The sequence below is a fragment of the Silene latifolia genome, chromosome X (assembly GCF_048544455.1).
Source record: "Silene latifolia isolate original U9 population chromosome X, ASM4854445v1, whole genome shotgun sequence".
Taxonomy (NCBI): domain Eukaryota; kingdom Viridiplantae; phylum Streptophyta; class Magnoliopsida; order Caryophyllales; family Caryophyllaceae; genus Silene; species Silene latifolia.
Genome location: NC_133537.1, coordinates 25,161,541 through 25,167,653, shown reverse-complemented (window position 1 = coordinate 25,167,653; position 6,113 = coordinate 25,161,541). Strand labels below are relative to the sequence as shown.

The window sequence follows — 6,113 nt, the reverse complement described above, 5'->3', positions numbered from 1 at the left end:
AGTTGGTCATCAAATTTGGGCTTGGCTTGATGACTTGGAAAAGGAAGTCTAATCACAATGGGCTCCTTCTGCTTGGCCTTGTCTTCATTTTTCTTTGAAACTTCTTCTTTTGATGGTTCTCCATCCTTGGAGTTTTGCATAATTTCTTCTTTGTTACTAGCTTCCACAACTTCATCCTCAACTTGCTCCTTTGGTGCTTCATATCTTGTACCACTTCTCAAGTGAATGGCACTAACCGTTTCATGTCTTGGGGGATTACTTTGAGGTGGTAATTGCCCCTTTTATCTTTGTGAGTTTGAAGATGTTAGTTGAGTCAATTGGGTTTCCAAGATTTTGGTGTGGGCTAGAATGTTGTTGATGGTGATTTCCTTTGCTTGACTATCATTTTGCATTTGAGTGAAAAACTCTTGTTGATTCTTTTGCATTTGGAGGACCGCTTTTTGAACATCAAAACCTTGGTCATTTTGTTGATTGTATGGAGTTTGATTTTGGTAACCTTGGTTTTGGTTGTAAAAGGGTCTTTGATTTTGGTTTCTCATGGGAGGTGCGGTGTATGTTGGTTGAGGGTTTTGAACATTTTGGCTTTTGTATGAGAGATTTGGGTGGAATTTGGTGTTTTCATTGTAATAGTTTGAATAAGGGGTACCACTCTTGTATGCTTGAAAAGCATTCAGTTGTTCATTTGTTCCTCTACATTCACTTTGGTCATGTCCCAAAGTTCCACAATTCTCACATATCCCACTTGGGATTGATGAAGATGCCGTCATGGCATTAACATGATGCTTTGGTGATTTTGAGGCTTCTTCAAGTCTAGCCATAGCTTTTTCAAACTTCAAATTGATGGTATCAATGTGAGCACTAAGTTGAGCACCTAGTTGAGTAATGGAGTCCACTTCATGCTTTCCTCCTCTAGTAGCCTTGCGAGGTCTACTATATTGTGAGTTATGGACCGCCATTTCCTCAATTTTGTTCCAAGTTTGATTGTCATCAACTTCGGTGAACATTCCATTTGATCCCATGTTGGGAATGTTCCTTGAGTCTTCATAAAGACCGTTCCAAAATTGTTGTACCAAGAACCACTCGCTAAGTCCATGATGAGGACATGAGCGGCAAATTCCTTTGAATCGCTCCCAAGCTTCATACAAAGATTTTTCATCTCTTTGCTTAAAGCCCGTAATTTAAGCTCTTAGCATGTTATTCTTTTCCGGTGGATAGAACTTTTTGTAGAAAGCTAGAGCCAACTTCTTCCAAGAATCAATTCCGAGAGTAGCCTTATCAAGGCCTTTCAACCATTGTTTCGCGGTGCCAATTTGAGAAAAAGGAAATAAGACCCATCGAATTTGGTCTTGAGTTACACCGGTTTGAGATATCGCATCACAATAGACACAAAAAGTCTCCATGTGAGAGTGAGGGTCTTCACTAGGCATCCCCCCCCAAATTGGCTTCTTTCGAGTAATTGGATTGGCAATGAAATTTCCGGTTAAGTGTTGTGGTGTGGGAATACCATTGGGTAGGTTCTCCTCGGTTGGTACGGAATGTGATGAAAATTTAGGCATTGTGGGTTGATTTTGTGTTGGGTTTTGAGTTGGGTTCTCCTCACCTTTTCTTGCAAAAGGGTTGATGAACTCAATAGTATTTGGTTGAATATCTACAACCTCACCAATACCTCTCAAAGTTCACATAGCAACTCTTCTATTGGTTTTCAAAGTCCTTTCAATTTCGTGATCAAAGGGTAACAAGTTACCTTGTGATCTTCTAGACATGCAAAATATCAAACAACTCGAAAATAATTAGAACAAACCTTGAGGAGTTTTACTTCCCCAAGGCAAAGAAAGACACAACTAATAACAATACAAGAAAATCTAAATCAAGTTAACACCGTCCCCGGCAACGGCGCCATTTTCGGTCGGATTCTCGAGGAGGTTTAGTTTTCGGTACTTGTCGTTAGGAGCACCTAGACCAAAACACAATTTATAACTTCACAAACAACTCTACAATTAGTAAAGAGGCAAGCAAAGGTCAGATCCCAAGGGACGGGAATTGAGATGAGATTTTCTATTCCAACTAGTGGTGTCTAAGGGTGTCACAATTTGGGGTTTGAAGTAGAAGATCACTAAACTAAATAGAAATAAAAGTAAACAAGCAAGATGAATTGAAAGGGATGTAAACAATTGATAAAAAGCACTAGGGTGTCATGGGGTCATAGGGGATTCATGGGAATTGATCATACAAACATATTCTCAAATTATAAGCAAGCAATTATTGTTGTGATGGATCGAGTTGGTTTATATCTTACAATCTTAGGAAAGTTTGGGTCCCGGAGCCGAATCGATTAGATTGTACAACACCTAAAAGTCGACTTAATCTTCCCTGCTCAACTATATGCATGGTCTAATGAGACTCGAGTTGGTTTATGTCTTACAAGTCTCATTGAAAAGATAGGTGATGGGTAAAAAATGCAAGGATTCATAGGCTCGCATTTCATCAAACATAACATGTGCATAAGTTGAGATCACAACAAGCAAGCAAATAAACTACGAAAACATATTAATTTAAGCATGAATCATCCCCCATGTTGGTTTCCCCTAATTACCCATTAACCCTAGCTAAGGAAACTACTCACTCATTATCATGTTGAATATGCTAGCAATGTTGTCAATCATACCAACAAAGTAAAACATGATGAATAAATGAAAGTGATTAACAATAATTAAAAAGGGATGAAGAGAATTACACCTACTAATGATTCCAATAATAAAGCAAAGAATAATAGAAGTACTTGATGATAGATTGGAAGGTTGTCAATCTCCCAATAATAACCCAAATAGTCTTGAATTACCCAAAACAAAGGATGAACAAGAGAGAGATTAAGGAAATAAAACTTGTATTAAAACTTGATTAAATGTTGATTAAAAGATTAAAGAGAGATTTGATTGATATTAACTACACTAAAGATTGCTAAGAAGAACATGCTCTTCTAATTAAACTAATGGGGTATTTATAGTGGGGATTGGTTACATAAATTAGGGTTTACTAAGGGCTTAAACGACGATTAAGTCCTTGAGGAATCGCCGGTCTCTAGGGACACTCTGGTCTCCTTTTCGCCGGTCTTAGAAAAACATGCGCATCCTTCCTTGAAGCTTGTAGAAGACGAAAAGGCTGTAAGGGAATCCGGGCATCCAGGGCACTGGACGGGCGGATTTGGGTGTTTCTGGACGGGCGTCCAGAAGGGGAAGACGGGCCGATTCTGGGCGTTTTGCACGGGCGTCTTGTGGAGGAAGACGCTCGGATTGTGGGTGCTGGACGGGCGTCTTGTGGACAATCCGCTCGGATTGTCTTACAACTTCTTTCCTTCTTCTTTTCTTCCATTTTCATCACAAAATACTTGGGGATTTCCTCGGGGATGCAAGGATCTTTTCTCATCATTGCCCATCTACTATAGTATGTACAAAGGCCTTCTAATCTTGTCTTCTCTTTGATGCTTGGTCATTGAATTCAATCAATTTAGCCTCATTTTGCCATGAAAATGCAAGGTTTGCACTCCTTTCCTACCAAGGACACAAAACCTCAAAGAATATGCAAAACAAAGGACTAAAGACAATAAATGACCCAAATATGCACTAAAAAGCATGAGAACAAGGCTAATTTGGGGACTAAATATGCTCTAATTATGGTCACATCAAAGCTCCAAGTGAGTCCGACCAAATCCCAAGGGCTAGGATCGTCGGATTGTCTTGTTCTTTACGCCGTTGAGTTGGTCATGTTAAGGGTAAGATTCTTGTATAATTTTTATACTGTTTCATTAAGTTTGTTTAAAACCCTAATTGGGTAGATTAGGGGTTTGGTAGTATTATGTTGTTTAGAGGATGATTGTATGATTATATGTGGTTATATGAGGAGATTTCGTAGAGGAGCATTTTTTATTAGCTGCTTGTGACGGTCCTGTTGTTGCTATTCTAGGTAGGGTTTCCATACTCGGTTATTGATTACATAATGTTGTGTATTGTTGTTGATTCATATCATATTGGAATTGGAATTGGTGAGTGTTGATTGTATAGTTAGTTGGGATTGTTTGTCTGTGGTTCGCGAGGAATGCACAATACACCGCTTTCTATTCACCACAACACCACAACCACCTCACAGGTACCAGGACGCAATCACGCCACCAACAACCCGGTGACGGCATCACATCACCGCCCACCAAAAAGCTGGACCATAGTCCGTAAAACAGGTAACACACTTGTGTATCGAGTCCGGGCGCTAACCGGACCTCTTCCCGGCGTCGCGAAACCACACGAACCCCTCTATAACTCAATCCATTAACGTGCACGTCCCTCTTGGAGTGGGAAGCTCCAAGAGGCGACTCAAGCGTAAGACAGTCTCCCAACTACCTTACGTCTCCTCAATAACAATGTGTCACCACCACAACTCCACTATATCCTCCAACATCCATAATAATTACATGTATGCAATATGCAACATAACCAATTAAATATGCGAATCCTTATGAGACGCGATCCCAAATATGACATGACATTAAATCCACAAAGATTCCAAATCTTTAAGTCGACGTAACTCTTTATCATGCTATAATGCAATTCCAACCTCAATATGAGACTCACAGTAATGCTGAATGTTATAATAAGATGTAATACTATCTTAACCATGGAAACAATGACAAATGACACACAAATAAGCATCCATATTATCAAAACCAAATAGAAAAATCATACCTTTTAGCACACTCCAAAAGGAACTCGAAACAAGCAAGATCTGCCTCATAAAACCGTTTCATCCTACACCAATCTTATATTAACTATCACAACACATCTTATCCTCTTTTATGGTACAAAACCCCTTATTATTACCCATCAAATACCCATAAAACTAATTATAATTACTAATTAATTCTACTCATAATAAAAACCTCCAAATTCAAGGGTATGGGTCACTATGAAATTGAAATAGAAGGATGGATATTAACTTACAAATGGAAAGGAATAAGAATGAATCAAGCTTGGTGAACAATCCCTCCAAATATAGGTTGGTATTCTTACAAGTGTGTATGGAGAAGGTTCTAGAGAGTTATGGGTGATTGATAGAGTGTGAGAGGTGTTTATGATTTCAAAATGAAGAAGGGAGCTGAAATGAGAGTATATATAGCAAACCCCAAAACATGGAGCCAACACGCGGAACTTAGGTATGGAATCGTACACTCGGTCGAGTGTATGAAGGCACTCGGTCGAGTGCACCAGCCACTCGGCCGAGTGACACATAAACAGAACTTGGTTTGAACCCAGAGGGAACTCAGTCCACTCACTCTGTCGAGTGAGAGCCACTCGGTTGAGTACTCTACTGTACTCACCGAGTGCACGGCTAAGAAAGTCTAGGGTATTACATTGTAACTCCGTTTGGAAGCCTAATTGCACAAATTTTGATCTTTCATAGGTCATGAAGACTTTGGATACTGCCATTAACATGGGTAGTTGCACTGATATCAAGTATCCAACATTTTTACCGTAAATGTGATCTTTAGTATTGGGAATATCTTGCAAGTCGAGTAACAATTGCCACCGTTTAGTAGTCAAACTAGCAATGACAGATGCGTCGAGAGAGGAGCGAGAAGCACTTGGGGGTGTGTCAGTATAAATGTTGTTAATACGAGTAGATCCCCCCTTGCCACGACCGTACTACTACGATCACCTTTTGTTCCGCTTTCGCGACCAGAATTTCGATGACCCCGTGGATGATCACCCCCACAAGTCTGGATAGCCATGATTAATAAAAAAAAATTGATTCGGCATGACCGCTGCGCTTGTAGTATGTACTATGCTTTTCGGAGTTGTCCACGAGCTTTCCTTTGCCTTTGTTCTAGGTTTGGAGTTAAAAAGCCCTAATAGCAGCAATCATGGTGGGTGAAGGCGTGGGAGTGCGCATTCGGTCCTCTTGGATTGTGGCTTAATAAGCCTAATTAACAGATGGCGGTGTATTTGTGAAGAGGAGGTTAGAACGAAGGGTACCATAGAAAGAGTTGTTCAGAATCATAAGGAAGCAATACAATCGATCATGTTCTTATAACACGTCGAATTTCGATGCAAGGTTACATATGCAGC

The 6,113-nt window shown here is 39.9% G+C and overlaps 1 non-coding gene across 1 annotated transcript; it reads left to right on the top strand.

The window, feature by feature from the left end:
* The first annotated feature begins 1,086 nt into the window (after positions 1-1,086).
* LOC141624338 (small nucleolar RNA R71) lies at positions 1,087-1,193 on the top strand. The gene has a single exon (XR_012534145.1). It is a non-coding gene; the product is annotated as a small nucleolar RNA R71 (small nucleolar RNA).
* Positions 1,194-6,113: the final 4,920 nt, after the last annotated feature.